The sequence below is a fragment of the Malania oleifera genome, chromosome 6 (assembly GCF_029873635.1).
Source record: "Malania oleifera isolate guangnan ecotype guangnan chromosome 6, ASM2987363v1, whole genome shotgun sequence".
NCBI lineage: Eukaryota > Viridiplantae > Streptophyta > Magnoliopsida > Santalales > Ximeniaceae > Malania > Malania oleifera.
Window position 1 is genome coordinate 104,936,839 of NC_080422.1, and position 22,707 is coordinate 104,959,545.

General features: G+C 34.1%; 1 long non-coding RNA gene across 1 annotated transcript; it reads left to right on the top strand.

Moving 5' to 3' along the window:
• The first annotated feature begins 1,940 nt into the window (after positions 1-1,940).
• Positions 1,941-4,146, top strand: LOC131157350 (uncharacterized). Its single transcript, XR_009137252.1, has 3 exons — positions 1,941-2,155; positions 2,439-2,500; positions 3,891-4,146. It is a non-coding gene; the product is annotated as an uncharacterized LOC131157350 (long non-coding RNA).
• Positions 4,147-22,707: the final 18,561 nt, after the last annotated feature.

The window sequence follows — 22,707 nt, forward strand, 5'->3', positions numbered from 1 at the left end:
ACCAATGGAAGAGTATGTTGCTCTAAACTGTCTGTTGCTGTCTAGCGACCTGATTAGCTTTAAGAAAGCTAATGAAGAAAAAAAAGGGGGAAAAACGATGGATAAGAAGACTCAATCCATTAAGAAGAACAAGACTTGGTAGCTGACGAATCTCCCGAAGGGTCACAAAACTATTGGTGTAAAATGGGTCTACAAGACTAAGAAGAACGCTCAAGGAGAAGTCCAAAGATACAAAGCAAGACTTGTTGCCAAGGGCTGCAGGAAGAAAGAAGTGGAGTTGATATCTTGCAGAACATATGATCAGATTGCTGACATTTTTACAAAACCACTTAGGCATGATATTTTTGCAAACTAAATAAAATGCTCAGAATGACAAAACCAAGAGAGTTAAGTTTAAGGGGGGATGTTGGAAAATAAACTTGATTGGAGATGGCTGGCAGCCCACCACGGTTGATTTTTCTAGAGTCGGCAGGCAACCTACTCCACCTACCAGCCCACCTCCATTGAAGATTAATTCCCACCATTATTGATTATGCTGTTCTATGATTTGCTATTAATAGATGTGTGTGTGTGTGTGTGCAATGTATTATGTGGTGTAGAGAGGGTGAATAACCAGTGAATGAGAGTGATTTTAATTCTCCTCTGTAATTCAGTTTGAAATAAATTAAAAGTGTTTATTGTGTAATTGATTCTCACTGAATTTCAGTCACAACCAGTGACTGAGTGTCCCCTCCACCCATCAGATATTTTATAAATATTGAAAAATAATATTAAAATTGTGCTTTTAAAAAAATTTAAAGTTATAAAGAATATAACAAATAATTAAAAATATATAGGTGTTTTAAGATATCTATAAATAGTTAATGAGGTATTTTGAGGTATTATGAGCTGTTATAGAGGCAAATATATAATTATAAGGGTATTTTTGAATAATTATGAATAGTTAAAGGGGTATTTTGAGATAATTATTGGTAATTATTGGGATAAATTTGACATTTTTAAAAGAAGATACTAAAGGGAGAACTGCTTTATGATGCTATGATAAAAATAATTCATATTAGAGATTACACATAAAGCATCAATGAGTTACCCTTCTTACAACAACTTAAAAATCAAAATTATCTATTTTTTTAAAAAAAAAAACATCTTTTATGAAAATCATGTCTTGAGATTCATTTACGACGCATATAGGTGAGTTGTCTCTTTTATCTTTTTGTTTCTCATGTTATTCTTCACTTGCTATTTTAAATCATCTCGTGTTTCTTTATAATATTTTGCTTCTAGTAAAAAAAAAGAGTATAATTACGGGTCTTTGATATTGTGCATCCATATATTTTTCTTTTGTTGTCACTTGAGTTTAATTTGTCATGTCATTATCATTACTATCAGTACTATGGAAAACATTATTAAAAAATTGAAGGAATTTTTTGAAGAAAAACTGAATTAATTTGTGGGCCCTCACTTCAACATTCTATGCCACTTGTCTGTTAAAAGAGGCCACAATTCGGCTGTAATAACCAAAAAAAAAAAATTAAATTAAAAAAATAAAATAAAAATAAAAGTAATTAATTAATTGGTTAAACACTATTAAATTAATGTATTAAATAAACAAATAAAAATAAATAGTATGAAAAAAAAATAATTATTAATTAATTAATTAATTAATTAAATGTTATTAAATAAATAAATAAATAGTAAAAAAAAAATGGAATAATGATATATATGTAAGCTTAATATATATATATATATATATATATATATATATATATATATATACATATATAAAAGTTAAAGTATAAGTTATATATATAAAGTAAAAGTAAAAGTAATTTATATATATATATATATATATATATATATAAAAGTTAAGTTAAGTAGGTTATAAAAAGAAAAAAAGAAAAAAAAAAAGAAGATAAGGAAGCAGAATCCAAATTGAATTTGGATTCTTCAGTCTGCGCCTCTCCCTCTCTCAGTTTCCTTCTCTGCGCTCGTCCGCAGTCTCCGTCTCCACCTCCCTCTCTCTCTTCAATTTCGTTGGCCTAACGAGCACCAATTGGGAAACGAAAGGTGCCATTGGGTTCCTAGCTCCACCACCGATATTTCTATTGGAGCAGATTTGTCGTGGGAACGACTTAGGCACTACTCCTGGGGAAAGGTAATTTTTCCCTAATTTCTCAATTTCTGATAAAATATGCTTTTGAATCGACGATCAGACACCACCACGGGGTCCTAATCGTCGTTATCGTCATTTTGACGTAGGTAATTTTTCAATTGGGGTTTTCTAGGTCTTACTCCAAAGCGAGAGTGGAATTTGGGAAATTTGGCAATTTGGCTAAATTTAAGGGTATATTTATTTATTTAGGAATTATGGCCCTAAGAAGTATTAAATTAATATTTTATTCAAGAATAATTTATTGGAAGTAGGAATTTAATTTCAGGGTCTGGGTGAGCGCCGCAGGTATTTTTTCGGAGTCCCTGTTGGCGTAGTTCAAGAAATCAGGTAAGGGAAAAAATATATATTAAATCAGAATTTTTATGAATTTAATGGAAAAAAATAAATTGTGTTATATGTACGTGTATATTTTTCGGTATGGGTAAAATGCCAGTCATTTAAATTATATTTCTTTCGAGTTTAGGGTTGTTTATTAGATATGTATATGCGAAAATGAACTGATAAAAGTGGAAAATATTTTTAGGATAATTAAGTAAGAAATGAAAGGTATTTTCAGCATATAAACATTAAATATTGGTTAGCTTATTTTATAGGCATTGTATGAATTTTATTGTTAAATTGTGTGGCATGAGTAAAATAGAATTTTGTGTGGAATTATGATATATATATACAAGATGCAAGATATACAGAAAATGAAATGAGCATGAAAATGATATATGAAATTGCTGCATGTGAGTGTTAATGCAATTATGGAACCAATCACGGCTAAAAAGATGCCAACCACGGCTGAAAGGATGCCAAAGCTCACAAACCAAGGCTGAAAAGATGCCGACCACGGCTGAAAGGATGCCAAAGCTAACCAATCAAGGCTGAAAAGATGCCGACCACGGCTGAAAGAATGCCGAAGCTAACCAATCACGGCTGAAAAGATGCCGACCACAGCTGAAAGGATGTCGACGCTAACCAATCACGACTGAAAAGATGCCGACCACGGCTGAAAAGATGCCGAGTATTTATGAATTAAAATAAAAAGGAGTATGAAATGAAATGAAATGAAAAGGGAAATGAATGGAATAGAAATGAAATGTGAAATGTGAACAATGTAAAATGGGAAAGAGTCACTTAAAGTGAAATGCAATGCAATGTTAAGCCATGAATATGAACATATGTGTATGCTTGAATAATGATAAAAATAATGATGTATTATGATATTAGAAGTATTTATATATGTAAAACATGTTACGTTTGGGCGGGGCGCACTCTTCGCCTGAGGGCTTGCTGAGTAAGGCGAGTGCACTAGTAGCTTCAGATGTGGCAGTAGCTGCATTACGTACTAGGGCAGAGGGAACCTACTTGTATGAGCGGGTAGAATTCCCTATCCTTGGGGCCTTTGCCGGTAAACTATTGTTGAATGCGTGAGTACGGGATTAATTTAACACTTGAGGGCTTACTGAGTAAGGTGAGTGCCTAGGTATCAGAGCAGAGGGGTGCTACTTGTATGGGCGGGTAATCACCCCTATCCTCTGGTAATCTCGTGGGTTAAACATTTGCATGTGTTTGATTAGGTTCAGGGAATGATTTCAGAAATTATGTTAACGATTTTCAAATGTTAAATAATATGTCATATATAAACTCATGTTTGCCACACACTGTTTTAATATATGGTTTCTTCCCTTACTGAGATGTGTTTCACCCGAATATGAATTCATTTTTTCAGGATTTCTCAGGATCGAGCTTGAGAGCTCGAGATTTTATAACATTTTTGGAAGATATAAGAAAAATGGTATATCTTTATGTTAATTTTAATATGTATATTTTATGTTTTATAATTTATGTTTTAAGTCAGTTATGAAAGGATAGTTGTGAAACATACTGATATTAGTGAATAATGGTTTGGAGACATGTATATATTTGAATACTGGTGGATGATTAATTTATTATGGTTGGTAGTTAGAATTAGTAAACTCTGGTATTATATTATGTGGAGACTATGGCGATGTATACCGCTGCGTATGTTATGGAATATGATTTATGAGAATATGATCAGGTATAACGCGCCGGCCCGGGATTAAGGGTCGGGTCATCACAGGCCCCAACCAAACATTCTCTTCTTAATCTCTCCAGCTAAAAAAGTGCTTTGCAAAGTGCAGAGATGATCTCTCCTATTTAACTGCACAATATTATTTAATAGTTTGTATATTAGATTATATAGAAAAGAAGGAGAAATATATATATTTAAACTTGCTAAAAGTTGAGAAAGAAAGAGTATAGACTTATAAAATGTAAAATGTATAAAAAGTAAGGATGATATTGTCTTTGCTAATGATGAAGATGTAAAAGATAGATAACGAAATTACTTTAGTAAGTTGTTTAATTAAAATTAAATAAAATATTTAAACTTATAATTGAAAAATAAGGAAAATACTAAAAATATGAAATTTATTCACAAAATTAGAATTGACGAAGTTAAGTTTGCAGCAAAAAAGATGAAAAATGGAAAAGTCATAGGATCGGATAACATCCCAATTGAAGTTTGGAAATACTTAAGTGATAACGGAATTATATGGTTAACTAATTTATTTAACACAATTATAAAAACTAAAAAAATGCGTGATGAATTGAGGAAAAATACTTTAATACCCATATACAAAAATGAATGAGATATTCAAAATTGTAATAACTATTGTGGAATTAAACTTATGAGTCGTACAATGAAACTATGAGAAAGGGTAATTGAATAAAGATTAGGGTTAGAAATGAATATCTCAGAAAATCAATTTGATTTTATGCTTAGGAGATCTATCAGACAAGATATATATCTTTTAAAAATATGAATGGAAAAATTTAGGGAAAATAACAGTGACTTGCATATGGTATTTATTGACTTAGAGAAAGCATATGATAGGATATCTAAGGAGGTTCTATAGCGGGTTTTAGGAAAAAAAAATGTATATGTAGTAGGTACACTCATGTCATTAAGGATATGCACAATAAAGTAATGACTATTGTAAGGATTATAGATAAAGAAATCAGAAAATTTTCAATCACTATAGGTGCACATCAAGGATCTGCTTTGAGTTTTTATATTTTTATTTATTTATTTACTAAAAGATGGCGGCACTTCCATTTATTTATTAATATACCCTTACTTTTGGCGGATAAATACCGTGGTTACAAGATAAAACAAAAGGGAGAGTACAGAAAAACCCTAAAAAAAAAAAAAAAGACCAACAATAGCAACCGACCAAACTAGGACAACAAAACTCAACATAACTAAACAAAGAAGATAAAAACATAAACACAACCAAAATCAAAACAAAATACACCAAACGAAACTCAAGAGTTGAACTAATGATGAACAGAAATGAGACCCGACCTATCCATCCAAAGAATACCTTTCAGATAACGTGGTAGAATGTGTTGTTCTTCGTAAATTACATTGTTTCTCATTTCTCCTTCTTTAGTAAGAAAATCAGTCGTACTATTGCCTTACCTATATTGATGCATCACCATGACGTTCACTCCTTCTAACTCCACCATGAGCTCCTCCCAAAATTTCCAAAGATACCACAAAGTACATCTACCTTTCCGAAACCAATCAACTACAATTTGTGAGTCACTTTCAATAATCATATTAAAGTAATGCAAACGTTTGCACAAATGAATTCCTTCCCTAATTGCTTTTAATTTCGTACTATTATTCGTACCATTACAAAAATAACTTGAAAAAATGGCTTGTACCATGCCACGGCAATCTCGAATACTTCCTCCACCTCTTGAAGTACCTGGATTGCCCCTATAACTCTCATCACAATTAAGTTTTATCCACCCTACTGGATGTTTAACCCACGAAATAATTTTTTCAAGCCTGTCGCAAACTCCCTAATGCTTAATTTGAAACTCATTCAAAATCTTAATGTCTGACTTCTTCAATTTTTGAAAAGAATTGGTGCTCTCAGTAATAAAACTAACCCAGAATCGAACATTTCTCCACATCTGATCTGCACTTTGATAAATTCCTTCCATTTTTGCTTTACATCTTCGATTCCAAAGGCACCACGTAATCAAACACGGAATCAACCCTATTAAAATACCTTTAATAGACGATTTTTGAGCATAGTGGAACCAATTTGCCATTTTATTTATCTATGCAAGGGATCGTTGGAAAGGAATCCCCAATGCCATACTAGCCCAAAGCCAAACCTCTAAAGCTATGTGATGACCTAAAAATATATATATGATTAAAGCACAATAATAATAAAATAATAAAAATGGTCATTGAATTAATATCAATACAGAAGTGTTTTTCTGTAGGATCCTTGATTCCATGTTTGATGCCTAAAAAAGACCTTATCTAAGCGAGTGCTCAGAGACCATTGCGGCTCAGTCGCTCCTTGGAGGTCGGCCTGGTCAAAATGGAATTTCATAGGATAAACAGGATAGACACTGTTTGTACACGTAAATAAGTATATATACATAAAATAGTATTTTGACAGACATAATTTGTAGAAATACATAATAAGATGATAATAACATAAGTATCATATATGGGGCCCACAAGACTATGTGGGGTCCACATGAGTCCCGGAGCCACAAGACACTGTTTATATACATAAATAAGTACATAAAATAATATTTTGACTGATATAATTTGTAGAAATATATGATAAAATAATAATAATATAGGTATCCTATGCGGGGCCCACAAGACTGTGTGGGGCCCACATGAGTCCCGAAGCAGTATGGAGGTTTACACGAGTCTCAAAGTTATGTTGGATGCATAAAATCATATGAGAGTTATTTGAGTTACGTAGGATCCATGTGGGTCTCAAAGTTGTGTGGGGCCCACATGAGTTTTCAAAATTCAAATTTAATTCTTATTCAAAAAATAAAATAAAGAAATACTAAAAATAGTTTAAAAGTAATAATAATGATAATAATGATTAAGAAAAATAATGAAATAATAAAATAATTAATTAAATAATTGATTAATTAGGTAAGTAATTAATTAAAAATTTATTTAATGGGAATGGTGGCAAGCACTCCCACATGGTTTCCATCCCCATCCCATACTCAAGTCATACCTTGCCCATCTCTTGCCCATTCTTTAATTTTATAAAAATTATAATTTCACCCATCTCCCCACACTTTTATAAAATTCATTTCTTCCCCAAAATTTTTTTATAAATAGGAAGCTCTCAACCTTCATTTTTCACAATAATTTTTCCAAAGAAGAGAAGGATTAGTGAGTGAAAGAATTTATGGTGGAGGGAGAATTTTGAGTAAGTTCTCACTCACCCACTCTTTCCGATCTCATTTCTTAAAGATAGTTATTGTGTTCGTAGCACGCGGTAAAAGAAGAAGGTAAGTAAATTTTGATTATGTTAGTTTCTTTTTTATTTTAAATTCATACCTGAGTTTATTTTGTACGTAAATTTTAATTATGTTACTTAGTTTCACAAAATTTTCATGAGTTTATTTTTACGCATATTTAATTATACCAGTTCTATTTTTAATATACTTGCATCTATTTTTGGGTTAAGAAATGTTCCAATCCCCTCGGGTAAATTTTCAGCATTTCTTTCTATTCAAAAATAAAATTTATATATGTTTTTAACACAAAAATTGTGTGGCATGAGTTTATTTTTACGTTGCATTTTTTTATAAAAATATGAGTAAAGATGAGATTTTGACAATATTATTTTTAAATTGCATAAATTATAATAAGATAATTTTAAAACCCCTTATGGCAACGAAAGTTCAAAGTTACAGATGCTCGATACCGCAGCTTAAAGTTTATACGGATCAGAGTGCACCCACACTGTTTATAGAGTGGTTATTTATGTTAGTGGATTTCTTCTGAGTGCATACCTGGTTCCGGACCAGGTTTTAATAAGGAAAATCTCACTTAAAGTTTACGTACGTTGATTTAGTTTGGTCGGCTAGCCAGCTAAGTCCAATTTTAGGACCGCACAACCCAGTCATGGGGGTAAACATGACTTACAGCAAACAGGCCTAAGGGTGGTTTTTATAATATATGTTTATACGTAGTTAATTACGTGTACAAAGTTACTGATGATTTGAAAGAAAAGTGTAAGTTTACATGAAAATGATCATTCTATTGCTTAAATGACGATCTAAAGAAAACGTATAAGGAAAAGTATATGTATATTTATCATTAAATATTTATACAGTTTTAAAGTTAAAAGTTTAATTTAACAGTTATAGTATATGATTATAAAATTTTACTGTTATAGTTGATGGTAAAAGTTTTATGCAGAAATTTTTAGATTTATATTTATTTTAGAGACAGTTTTGAAGTTATAATATTAAATATTGTTTTACGAAATTTTTTAAAAAAAAACTCATTTTGACCACACACTAATAATAATCTTATTTACTTATTGAGCGTCGTCTCACTCCAATCATATTTTTATTTCAGATAACTCTGAAGAGTATGTTGGAAATCAGGCTTAGCAAGCATGCGGGTAGGGGTAGAAAAATAAAGATTGTTTAGAAATATTAGTATGATGTCAGATATTTATACTGATGTAATTTTTCTTCTTTTGAAATAAATGATTGTAATATGGATAATTAGCACTCTGGTTTAATAAAAATTGAGTTTATTCACTTCCGCTGTAAATCAATAGTAAAAAGTTAATATCCCAGGCCCCTCGAGGTCGGGGTGTTACAAGCCATCTCACCTAAATAAAGAATATAATCAATGTTTTCTTGACTTCTCTAAACGCAACAATCACAAGCTGAAGCCATCAATATTCCTTTGGCCCGAACTCTATCATCTACAACCAAACATCAAAACCAAGCTCTCCATAAACACATTGAGATTTGAGTTCTTATCTTTTTGCTTTAATGAAGGACCAACTAACTAAGAGCAATCAAAATGAAGTTCTATGGTGTATGTTGTTTGCAGATGACACTATATTGATTGATGAAACTAGATGCAAAATAAAGACTGAGCTAGAATTATGGAGAGAGACTTTAAAATCTAAAAGCTTTAGGATAAGTAGAAATAAGACAAAATATATGAAATGTAATTTAAGTAATGGTAGGAGGAATATTGGAGAAAAAATTAAACTTGATGATGAATAAATAAATAACACTTGTAGATTTCGATACCTTTGGTCTATTATAGAAGTTGAAGGAGAAATTGAAGATGATGTAAAGTATAGAGTTAAAGCAGGTTGTGTAATGCCTCGAACCCTTAAACTTGGGGTCCGGCGCATTATACCTGATAAAATCCCTGATAATCCATAAACCAATATATACGCAGCGGAAAACATAAACATAATCTCCATATAATATAATACCAGAGTTTACTAATTCTAACTATAATCTATAATAAATCATCCATCACCAGCATTTTCACAAATTTACATTACTCCCAAAACAATTCAGTATTTTCACAATCATTCCTTACTCAATAGCCTTAAAACATAAAGACATAAAACATAAATATTTACATTCCTCAAAATTAACATAGAAATATACCTTTTTTTTTTTTTTTTTTTTTTATATTTCCAATAACGCTATAAAAACCTTGAGCTTTCAAAGCTCGATCTCGAGGAAATCTTGAAAAAGATAAATTCATATTCGGGTGAGACACATCTTAGTAAAGGAAGAAACAATATATTAAAACAGTGTGTGGCTAACATGAGTTTATAATCAACATAATATCTAACATTTGCAAATCTTTAACATAATTTCTGAGATCATTCTCTGAACCTACTCAAACACATACAAGATATTTTACCCACGAGATTACCCAAGGATAGGCGTGATTACCCGCCCATACAAGTAGCACCCCTCTACTCTGATACATTTGGCAACCCAAAGGTCACAGCTAAAGCATACCAAGGCACTCACCTTACTCAGTAAGCCCTCAAGTGATAAATTGATCTCGTACTCACACAGTTCATACAAAAGTTTACCGGCAAAGGCCCTAAGGATAGGGAAATCTACCTGCCTATACAAGTAGGTTTCCTCTGCCCTCATACGTTATGCGGCTACTGCCACACCTGTAGCTACTAGTGCACTCGCCTTACTCAGCAAGCCCTCAGGCGAAAGGTACGCCATGCCCAATCGTAACATGTTCTACGTACATACATACTTCTAATATTATAATACATCATTATTTCTATCATTATTCAATCATACACATCTGTTCATATTCATGGCTTAACATTGCATTGCATTTCACTTTAAGTGACTCTTTCCCATTTTACATTATTCACATTTCACATTTCACATTTCATTTCCATTTTATTCATTTCCCTTTTCATTTCATTTCATTTCATACCCAACATTTTTTTAACTGTTTTATCCAGCATATTTCAGTTGTCATACATTTACCCAATATTTTTCAGCTGTCATACATTTACCCAGCCACTTTCAACTGTTTTACCTAACATTTTTCAGCTGTTACACATTTACCCAGCCACTTTTAGTTGTTACACATTTATCTAGCCACTTTTAACTGTTTTACCCAACATTTTTCAGCTGTTACACATTTACCCAACCACTTTCAGCTGTTACACATTTACCCAGCCACTTTTAGCTGTTTTACCCAACATATTTCAGCTATTTACATGGTTGCATTAACACACACAGCAGCATATTTCATTTAACATTTTCATACTCAGTTCATTCCTTGTATATTATGCATCTCATACATATAACATATTTCCACACAGCATTCCTATTTACTCATGCCACACAATTTAGCAGTAAAATTCATATATTACCTGAAAATAAGCCAACCCACAATTAACATTCATATACAAGGAAAATACTTTTAATTTCTAGCATAATTATTCTGAAAAATATTTCATTTCTATCAGTTCAATTTCACGTATACGTATCTAATAAACAGTCCTAAATTCGAAAAAATATAATTTAAATGGTTGACATTTTAAACCCATACTAAAAAATTTACACGTACATATAACACAATTTATTTTTCATTTTATTCATAAAAATTTTGATTTAATATATATTTTTCCCCTTACCTGATTTCTTGCACTACACTAACAAGGATCTCGAAAAATACCTGCGGCGCTCACCTAAACCCTAAAATTAAATTCCTAGTTCTAATAAATTATTTTTGAATAAAATATTATTTAAATATTTCCTAGAGTCATAATTCTTAAATAAATAGTAATACCCGCAAATATACCCAAATTGCCAAATTTTCCAAATCCTACTCTCGCTTTGGAGTAGGGTCTAGAAAACCTCAATTGGAAGTTTACCTACACCAAAATGACGACAAACGTGATTAGGACCACGTGGTGGTACCCGATCATCGATTAAACAGTAGATTTAAAGCAAAATTGAGAAAATGGGAAAAAGTTACCTTTCTCCAAGAGCAGGGCATAAGCCGTTTCCATGACAAATCTGCTCCAATAGAAATGTCGGTGGCGGAGCCAAGAATCCAACGGCACCTTCCATTTCCCGATTCGCTGCAAATCCGCTGAGAAAATTGAGAGAGAGAGAGAGAGAGACAGAGACGGAGGTGGTTGGCGCTCGCAGTAGGATTATTTAGGGGGGGGTTTGCGCCTCTAACTTCTTCTTCTTCTTTCTTTAACTTTACGAATGTATTTATATATATCTTATTTCAATTAGTTTTTAGTTTTTTTTTTAAATCCAATGTAATAATGTTTAATTTAATTACTAATTATTTAATTATTTACTTTATCTTAATTTAATTTAATTTCTTTAATTTTAATTTTTTTTCTTCTTTTTCCCACGCCATTTCTTTTATTTATTTATTTTTTATTTTATCTATTTTATATATATTTTTTATTTCAATAATTTTAATTTTTTGGGTCTTTACAGGTTGGGTAAAATGAAGAAGTGCTTTAATTGTGCCTTGTGATCGTAGAGTACCCTTAAAATTAAAAAGGAAGTTTTATAAGATGACTATAAGACCAACTATGCTATATGGATCAGAATGTTGGTGTAATGACTCGAAGAATAATGGTATTTAAATAATTAAGAGAGTAGAAAATGGAAACAGAAAAGAAAAGGGGACAGCATGCGCGTTATGAGCTCGTCAATGAAGGTGTGTTTTGTCGAAGAAAAAATATCGAAAAGATGTTTTTGGGCGATTCTGAATGTCATCGACGAAGGGGAAGTTCTTCGACGAATTTCTTCATGATCTCGTCGACGAGGTGACGTGGCTCGTCGACGAAGCCCATAGTATAAATTGCTCAAACTTCATTTTCAGACTGAAATTTGATGCGTAGACTCCTCTCTCTCTCTCTCTCTCTCTCTCTCCTCTACGTCCCTCCTACTTTCTCTCTACAACACTCATGGAGAAGTTCTCTGCATATCTGCCGGAGCGGATCATTGGTGGGTTTGAGTTGAAGTTCATCCCTGGTTTAAGGTAAGGCATTTTATTCAAAATTTGGGTTTTTCGTAGTTATATGAAATGATATTCACATGAAAATACTGAAATTTAGTTCTGAGAGTTGTTGAATTCAGGGTGTTGAACGGGGAACCCTGCAGGTGTAGGATGAGTGGAATTTTTAGGAGGTTTCATTCTAGTGTCAGGTAAGGGAATAAACTAAAGCAGTTATTTTCCATACGAATTATAATTATTTTCAAGAATTATGAAATAATACAGTATATTATGATTTTGAAAATACATGATAATTGATTTATTTATTGAGAATGATATGTATGAGATATTCAACACAAGGTCGTGATTAATAATCGGTGCAAGGCCGTGTTTTACGCATGATTTCGGCTCAAGATCGTATTTATGAAATGTTCAACATAAGGTCGTATTTATGAAATTATAGAAAATGTTATCTATCCATTTATGTTAAACACTATATTATCTTGTATTATATGTTATCAAAATCCAGATGTTAGTTTAGTTCAGTTTTAGGAGCACGGTACCATAGCTATATAGATCATATATCTAGGTTCAGATTGGTGCTAACCACCCCACGAGGGGGTGGGAGATGGATAGTCGATGTGGCTTTCAGTGTAGAGTTGTAGACATCCACCTGACAGTCCGGACCAGGGTGTGGTGGGCCCATCGTACTTATAGACCTTTTTGACTCGGCAGTGGTCGGCCAGCCATTGTCAGGACCCGCTTTCGGGCTGCACAACCCGTCATGAGGGGTAATACATGACATCAGCTAGTTATTCATCCTGTGTATGTTTTCAGTATTATTAGCTATACTAGAAAATTATGATTATTATGATTTATTAAAATATGAAGGTATACGTTTATGTAGTTATTAAATGATTAATATTTTATAATATGGAAAATATACTGTATATCTATATTATCATTAAATATTCATGTTGCCACACAACTGTATTTAATTTATTTTCCCTTACTGAGAAGTGTCTCACCCCGAACATTAAATGATTTTTGGGAAACCCAAAAAAACAGGCGGAGTGCGACTACCGTTGAGTCTGTTGTGCTACCCTGTTAGGAGGGTAAGTCTTGTAGTATCACTGTAAATTGTAGTTGGCTCTGGTATTTATATTTTATGGTCATAAGAATGTGATTTACATTTATTGTTGCCTAAGTTCCACTGTGTATCACAGGTGTCCCCGATACCAACGGGTTTGGGTTGACTATTTTATTTAGTATGTTTATTAAATGATAAGATAAGCAAGTCGTTACAGTTTGGTATCAGAGCCTAGGATACTAGGTTCTGTAAACTCTAGAATGCAGCAGTAATAATACCAGAGTATAGGATAAGGGAATTTGAGATCTAGTTTTGTAGTCTAGATGCAAGACTTCTGTGGTGGTTTGTGTGATTTTCTTGGGGTGACGATTTTAGGAAAGTCATGGTAAACTATTGTCGGGTTGGGTATCTAGGTTGCAGGATTGAACCTTGAATTAAGATCATGAGTGATGAATTAATTAAAGAAGTATTGTACTAGTTGGATGATATGATATGGTGATAGGGGTTCTAAGATAAGTTATTTGTTTTTCAGGATGGACCTTGGTGACAGTAGTGCCCACGCCAGTGGGAATGAGGGTGCTGGACCCTCAGGCGCTGCGGGCGGTGATTCAGATGTAGTCTTACGCAGCGTAGCACAGCAAGTCATGGTCGAAATTGTTAGGAGCTCGAGGGAACAGGGTAGTCCATCGGCAAGCCACGGTAGCTCAATCTAAGAATTCATTAAGATGAATCCTCCAGCTTTCTCAGGAGGAATTGATCCTGCAGTCGCTGAAAATTGGGTGCAGGAGATAGAAAAAATATTTGCAGTACTGTAGTGTTCAGAGGACCAAAGGGTGTTATTTGCTACCTATAGATTGAATGGAGAGGCCGAAAGGTGGTGGACGGCAGTGAAACTCCTAGAGCAGCAGAGGATAGTACCTGTGGAGATGACGTGAGAGCGGTTTAAGGAAATATTCTTCGACAGGTATTTTTTAGCTTCGTCCAGGGAAGCTAAGAATGAGGAGTTCCTGAATCTGAAGTAGGGATAGCAGACCGTGTAGCAGTACGCGGTGAGGTTCTTCGAACTATCTCGCTTCGCCTCGTACATTATACCAGATGAGGCAAAAAAGGTACGGCAGTTTGAAAGAGGCCTGAGGAGCGAAATACATAAGCAGGTGTCGATACTGAAGTTACATGATTTTACTAAATGGGTGGATAGGGCCACTATAGCCGAGGTTGGGAAGTGGATGTAGGCTGAGGAACAGAGACAGAAGAAGAGATCCACACCTTCTGGTTCCTAGCATGGAGTCAGTCGTAGTTCATGAAAGAGAGGTGGCTACTATAGAGATCAGAGGCCGGAGACCAGGAATCGCGATTTTTAAGGTATGCAGCCATCTCCAGCTTGCTCGACTTGCGGGAAGAGAGACTTGGGAAAATGTCTTGCCAGGCGAGGTGTCTACTATCGATGTAAGGAGCCAGGGCATATAATGAGGGATTGTCAGACTCAGATTGATGTTGCTCCGACTTCTAGAACTGCTCGAGGAGGCTACCAGGCACCACGTGGAGGTCAGTAGAGGAATATGACTCCAGCTAGGGTCTTCGCTCTGACGTCGGGTGATGCTGAGATAGCTGGTGACGTGGTGATAGGTACGGTTAATATATTTTTATTTAAAGTTATTGCACTTTTTTACTCAGGGGCCACACACTCGTTTGTATCTATAGGGTTTGAAATGAGGATAGCTTCCCAAGAGGGGGGTGAATTTGGATTTTAAAAACTTTCTTTTAATTCATTTTAAGAATACTTAACTTCTTTTATTGTTTATCCAATTCTTTGACTTGTTTGTTTAATTTGTCTAACACATAATAACTTGGTTTTTTTTATACAATCAACAACGCAACTAATTAAACATCTAATCTTCAACCACACTATCCAAACCAATCAAACACAATTGGAAAACAAAACAACCAAGTCAAGATTAAGATAACTGCATCACTATTTAGATTAATGAAAGCATTCAAGATTCAATACTTTTGGAATATAGACACACTCCAATCAATATCAAACTTTAAACAATTTAACTTTCAATTTTTGTTTGTTTGCAGCCCTGTAGTGAATTTGAATCAAACCCTATATTAATGAATTTGCTTCTTTAATATGATGTTAAATATAAAATCCAATCACTCTTCCAAATATTTAGAATTCAAATAAACTTTTGGTAAATTTATCTTTGGACGTTTAACCAAGTAACATACTCTTGTATGGTTTCCGCAAAGTAAGGTTTAACCAACGTACTCTCTTTCGGTTTCCGCAATCCCAAATCAAAATTGAACCTCAAGTTTATTTAACTTCCAAATTAAGCAGTTTGTATGTTTATCAACCATCCACGCAATTGTATATGTACTGAAAGTAAAGAGTAAAGGAAAGAGAGAGGAACACAAGATTTTACGAGGTTTGACTTCAACACAGCCTACGTCCTCGCCCTTGGCAAACCACCACAGGGTTCCACTATAGCAGTTCCTTTATCGGGTGGAACAAAACCTTTACACACTCCTTCAGTAGGCTAGAGCCCGCCTCTCCAAACGATGTCCCCTCGTTCAGTCACTCCTTAACTAGGCTAGAGCCTGCCTCTCTAAGCAATATCCCCTTACTTAGCCAACGATTTGAACACCTCGAACTGTACGAGAACTACACTAAATATGAAGAAAATATTGCGTACAAAGCACTCTCAGAACAGAGTAGATTAGTACAATTTCAGCTTTAGGTACTTCAATAATTTAAATACCACAAAGAAATAGAATTGAAGCTCAAAAGTAGAATTCACCAAGGGTTCCTTTGTGCTTTGATAAAATTCAGTATGAGAACCTTGGGTTGGTATTTCAAAGCAATTTAGATGATTTCTCTTTAGCAAGAGTTTGAGCAATTCAAAGCTTTGAAAGAGGTTGAGAGATTTGATACAAGTGTGTCGTGTAATTGCTTGTCTCTTTGAAATATTGAGATCAAGGAAGTATTTATAGACATTCTAGGCTTAGTTTCCTTGTTCTCCAAGTGACTTTGAGTGTTTCCCATGTTTCTACAACGTTCATATTTTGAAAAACCAATTTTTGAAATCTTCTTGTTAGAGTTTAAAAAATACAACCCATGGAGTCAGTTGGCTGGACAGGCGATTGAGTAGTTCAAAAAACACAGGGTTAGTCAGTTGGATAGGCGGATGACACCATTTTGTCACCCATAAATTAATTCAAGAAATTGTCAGTGGGCTGGCGAGACACAGTTCATTTTTGGTCAATTGGCTGGCTGTCAGTCGGTTGGGTGATTTTACCTTTATTAAGTCAGTTGACTGGACATATATTATTTCTATTCTTTTCTGTCAGTCAGCTAACTGAACCAAGGTCTTTTTGGTCAGTCGGTTGGGCAGACCATTAACTGTTTTTTCCTTTTTGGTTTTTTAAATTTAGTTTCGCTCATATGTTTTGATCTTTCATAAAACCATTTTACAGGGTTTTTAAAAGGTCTCTAAGTCCATATAACATCCCCAAAAGAGCTCCAACAATATTTTAAAAGATATTTAAATATTAAAGCACTTACATAAAGACTTCTAAACTTTTTGTTAATCTTGAAAACTTTAAGTCTCCATGCTTTGGTCTTTTCATCTTCAACTTGAAGATACTTCAAGCTTTTCATTGAGTTCTTATTTATCTTCAAGCTTTTATATATCATCCATTCCTTTAAATATTCTTTAAACTTCATATGATCATGTTCCTTGGAAATATAAGCTTCAATTGATCCTTGTGAGTACTTGAGCTTGCTTTCACATATGTGAGATCTGAAATATCATCAGTCAATCAAAAATGTTAAGTTCTACTTGTTTGTTAGCATCAAAATAGGATGTTAAGCCTTATAAGGCCAACAGGGTGTGTTAAATTGTGTGGGGCTGACCCAATCACTAGATGTTGAATTATTAGTGGCTACACCGACCGGGATAGTGGTGAGATGTAGTAGGATGCTCTGCAGTTGTCTAGTTGATGTTCCGCGGAGAATTTTATCTGCTGAATTAGTGGTGCTGGATGTGCATGGGTTTGATATCATCTTCAGCATGGATTGGTTAGCAGCTAATTTTGCCATTATAGATTGTCGTGCAAAAGAAGTGATATTTAGACCTTCAGGGAAACCAGAATTCAGATTTTCAGGGTCACGAGTGCAATCTCTACCTTAGATGGTTTTAGCTGTTTAGGCGAGGAGACTGCTCTTGAATGACTGTCACGGGTTTGTGGCTTCTGTGGAGGAAATGTCAGAAAATGAAATGAAGCTTATCAATATGCCTGTGGTGAAAGAATTTACAGTTGTTTTTGCAGATGAATTACTGGGTTTGCCACTTGATCATGAGGTAGATTTTTCCATTGATCTACTTCGAGGTACAACGCCAATCTCTAAAGCACCATATCGAATGGCGGCGGTAAAGTTGGCAAAATTGAAAGATCAGTTGCAAGATTTACTTGATAAGGGCTTTATACGACCTAGTGCATCTTCGTGTGGAGCTCCAATATTATTTGTGAAGAAGAAGGACGGGTCTATGAGGATGTGTATAGATTACAGGGAAATTAATAAAGTGACAATCAAGAACAAGTATCCTCTATCCTGTATCGATGATTTGTTTGACCAGCTCTAGGGTACACGGGTGTATTCTAAGATCGACCTCAGGTCAGACTACCATCAAGTAAAGGTAAGGGCAGAAGTTGTATCGAAGACGGCTTTCAGGACCAGGTATGAGCATTACGAGTTCCTTATTATGCCATTTGGTCTGACGAATGCTCCTACGATATTTATGGATTTGATGAATATGATTTTTCATCTATATTTAGATCAGTTTGTTGTTGTTTTTATTGATGATGTACTGGTTTATTCAAAGAGCTATGAGGAGCACGAGATACATTTGAGGCAGGTTTTGTAGATGCTCGGGGAGAAGAAGCTATATGCCAAGTTCAATAAATGTGACTTCTGGTTCGAGAAAATTGTGTTTTTGGGGTATGCTATTTCAGGGGATGGAATTTGTAGTGATCTTAAAAAAAATAAAATAAAATAAAAATAAAAAAATAAAATTATTATTAACAAAATTAATTAAAATTAAAATTTTAAATTTTAAAAAATAAAATAATTTAAAAAATTAATTAATTAATTATTAATAATTATAATTATTAAATAATATAATATAATAATATAATATTATAATAAAATATTATATATATATATATGTTAAGATTATCCGAAGCTTTTTTTTTTCTTCTTCTTTCTCTTTGCAAATAGAGAGTTTCACACAACTCCGTTTCCCCTCTCTCCCACTCTCCTCCATCTCGTCTCCATTATTCGGTCGATCAAAAATCTGAAAATACCGTTGGGCTCTGCTCGCCGCCACCGACACTTCTATTGGAGCGGATCTGTTATGGGAGCGACGTAAGCATATCTCCTGGAGTAAGGCCAAATCTCAAAATTACCTCAATTTCTCTTAAACTATAAGCCCCATTAACGAACGAAAATTGTTAGGAGACTCGTAGGGAGATTCTCTATAATCTATCCTAAGCGAGTTTTCGAATTGGAGCTCTGGGGTACTAATCCTAAATCGCGGTAAGTTTGATAATTTAGACTTTTGTTAGGCTATTTAAGATATTCAAAACCTAAGCAAATTTTAGGAAAAATTACTCTAGGAATTGTGATAAGTAATGTAGTGAAGTTTGAATTTCACGATTTCAGGGATTTTGAACGTCGTGGGGCGTAGGCCGGTGTTAGCGGGTTTTTTTAGGAATTAGGTAAAGGAATTAAGTTAAGTCAGTAATTTTATGATATTTAAATCAATTTAATTGTTATGTTCATATAAATTTATTTATTTATTTATTTGGGAATTTAAAGGTTATTTTGAAAACCAACTGTTCGAAATGGATTTTACAAACCTATGATATATGGAATGGTAATTTTGAATAAAATGAATGGTGGAAAGCTGGTTTGTTTATGTGGATATGTTAAAATGTGAAAAATCGTGTGGCAGATGATTTAATTGGTATGAATTATTGTATATCTAGATTTGGGATTTTGAAATACTGAATTGTTTGAGAAATACTGGAAATGCTTGTGAAAATACTAGAATTGTTTATGAAATGTAGGTGTTTGAATTAACGGCCAGTGGTCGGGTATTGTTTGATTGACCAAGGGCCAGGATTATTATTTGACATCTGAGAACTGAGTTTTAATTGGTGGCTATATGCCGGATTGTATTTTGTGGTCGGGGGCTAGGTGTTTGGAATAACAAGAAATATATATGAATTAATGTTTTAAATGGTAATTTCTATTATCTAAATTGCATGATATGCTTTAGGAACCCTAGGGATCAGTGTATTGTGAGCATGGTACCATTGCTAGAGATTTGTTATGTGGCTATGTGCGCCCACACTTGTGTCGAGAGGTGTAGAGTGGCCTTGTCCGATTTGCCTACGTGAGGTGAATGCACCCTCCTAGGTGAGGGCAATCAAACCAGCAGTTAGAGCTGCGTGTACCCGCGGAGTATGTTAGTAGAGAGTATAGATGACTACTGTTTAGGTGGATCCCCTAGGACAATAGTCCATGTGACGACCTCAAAATTCTAACCATTATATATATATACTTGCATATCTATATCCATACCTAAGCAGTGGATACACATATCATATAACCATTCACATATTTACTATATAATACCAGAATCCAGTATATACAGACCATAGCCATACAAAATACCTTTCCAGCATCATCTACCAAAAATATACACAACTCTATCAAAAACTCACCCTATAACCAAGGTAATCAGAACACTTTCTAACCGCGAGCTTGATCTGCTAGTCTAACTGGCTCACCTGAAAAATGTTATAGTAATGGGCTAAGTCGACGCTCAGTATGTGGAAATATGTTATTACTAGTGTGTGGCAACTAAGTTAAGGATATTTTTAACTTTTTAAATAATAACTGAACTATAATACAACAAATAATCTGTAAAGCATATCTTTCTTTTTCAATTTAAAACATACTGTATCGTCTGTATTTTTCTACTTTTCATACTGATAATATCATACTATACTTATTATATACTATAAAACTGTATACATATACATAACTGTGCTTTATCCCTAGAACTCTATACGTCATGATTTGACCCCTTATGGCAGGGTTGTGCGGCCCGTAGGCGGGACTTTATCTGGTCAGCCCTCCAGATAAGTCAATATACTCTGCACTACCTCAGTCCGGCCAAACTGCATCCACTTCTAAGCTCGGGACTGGCTACTACCTCGTCAAACTGGCCCCCTCCACCCAGTGAACTAGGGAGCTGCATACTCTCTGAGCACGGTTGATGGTACCCACACACTATCTGAGATATGTGGTTGCACTCTATCTGTATCTAATAACGGTACCGTGCTCTATATTCTATATATGTACTGTATCTGTCTGTAATCTTTTCACATGGATTTGATACTATATACATATATACATATATACTCTTTTACTGTTTTCTTCATGTTTCCAAAATTACCATAACGCTATCTTTTTGTACTGTAAATATTATAATCTCTGTATACTATATCTGTAGCATCTTTATGCTACCTCTGTATTTTTGTTTGTATACTCTGTCTATATATACTCTGACTGTATACTCTGTATGTTATGGTAATAGGAAACATGGCATACTATAACTCTGTATATACTGTTCTGTATAAAACTATGATATAATACTGATCTGAATGAAACTGTATACATGTATATGTATATATATATACATATGTCTGTTTCGTAAAACTACTCATATAAAAACTGTATATGCATGTATATTTCTCTGTATACTCTCTGTGTATATAAATCTATATCTGTATATTCTGTGTAATCTCATATACTGGAAAAATTATATAATATATATATACCATCTATATTCGTGTACTAAGTATAGTATGATACTTTATAAAAGTCGTGTAAATTCTTCATCACATGAAAATCTACTCAGGCCACACAAGCATTAAAATTCATATTCTATAAATACTGTATAATAAACTGGTATAAATGTGTGTCTATGAAATCTCTGATAGTATTATGAAAACTCCTAACATAACATATGTACCTTACCTTAACTTTGAAAAGCCCGTATAAAATTCTGGCTCTATATCCGCATGGTTCCTAACTCAACATCCTGAAAATACAATCCCCCATAACAAAATATCAGTATTTTCTTACTTACAGCATTTCCCATAACTGGGGGAAAGACAAATACTGAATAAAATGTCTTACCTTGAGATTGGGATGAAATCCAGCTCAACTTTTCCAACGATCAGCTCTGGTAGACCTGCAAAGAACTTCACCAGGAGCATCCTGGTAGCCTCAGATCTTCGATTAGGCGAGGAACAGGCCTGGAAACAAAGAGAGAAGTGAGAGAGAGTCGTAGGAGAGAGAGAGGGACGCTGAAATAAGATAAAAATCTGGTTTTTCCTTATTTATAGGGCCAGATTCGTTGACAAGTCACGTCACTTCGTCGACGAATCCTTCAGTAAATTCGTTGACGAAGTCTACGGCCTCCTTCTGTTCATGTTTCCATTTTTCTCTTTTTTTAATATTTAAATCTCAGTATTTTTCGGGTCATTACAGTCCAGCCTTCGGGCCGCACAACCCGTGCCAAAGGGAAGTAAATGGCGTGTTTGTCACAGGGAATGTCTTATATGCATATCTGTTAATTTATGTGAATACGGTTAATTAATAAGATAACTTCGAGGGCTTACTAAGAAAGGTGAGTGCCCTGGTAGTGGTAATGGTACTAGAGCAGAGGGAAGCTACTTGTATGGGCGGGTAATCTTCCTTATCCTCGGCTAATTGTGTGTGTGAGTGTGAAATAAGAATGTTATCATAAATGTGTTTACCTATTTAGTGAACTGGTTATTTTCTGTACACTAAATGCATGTTGGCCACACACTGACATTAACTTTGTTTTTCCCACACTGAGTTGTGCCTCACCCCTACTTTACAAACTATCTTTTTAGAAAATCCTAGAGATCGAGTCTAGCGGGCTAGAGGAACCGGGCTAGTGGTGTAAATTTTATGTAGGTAGT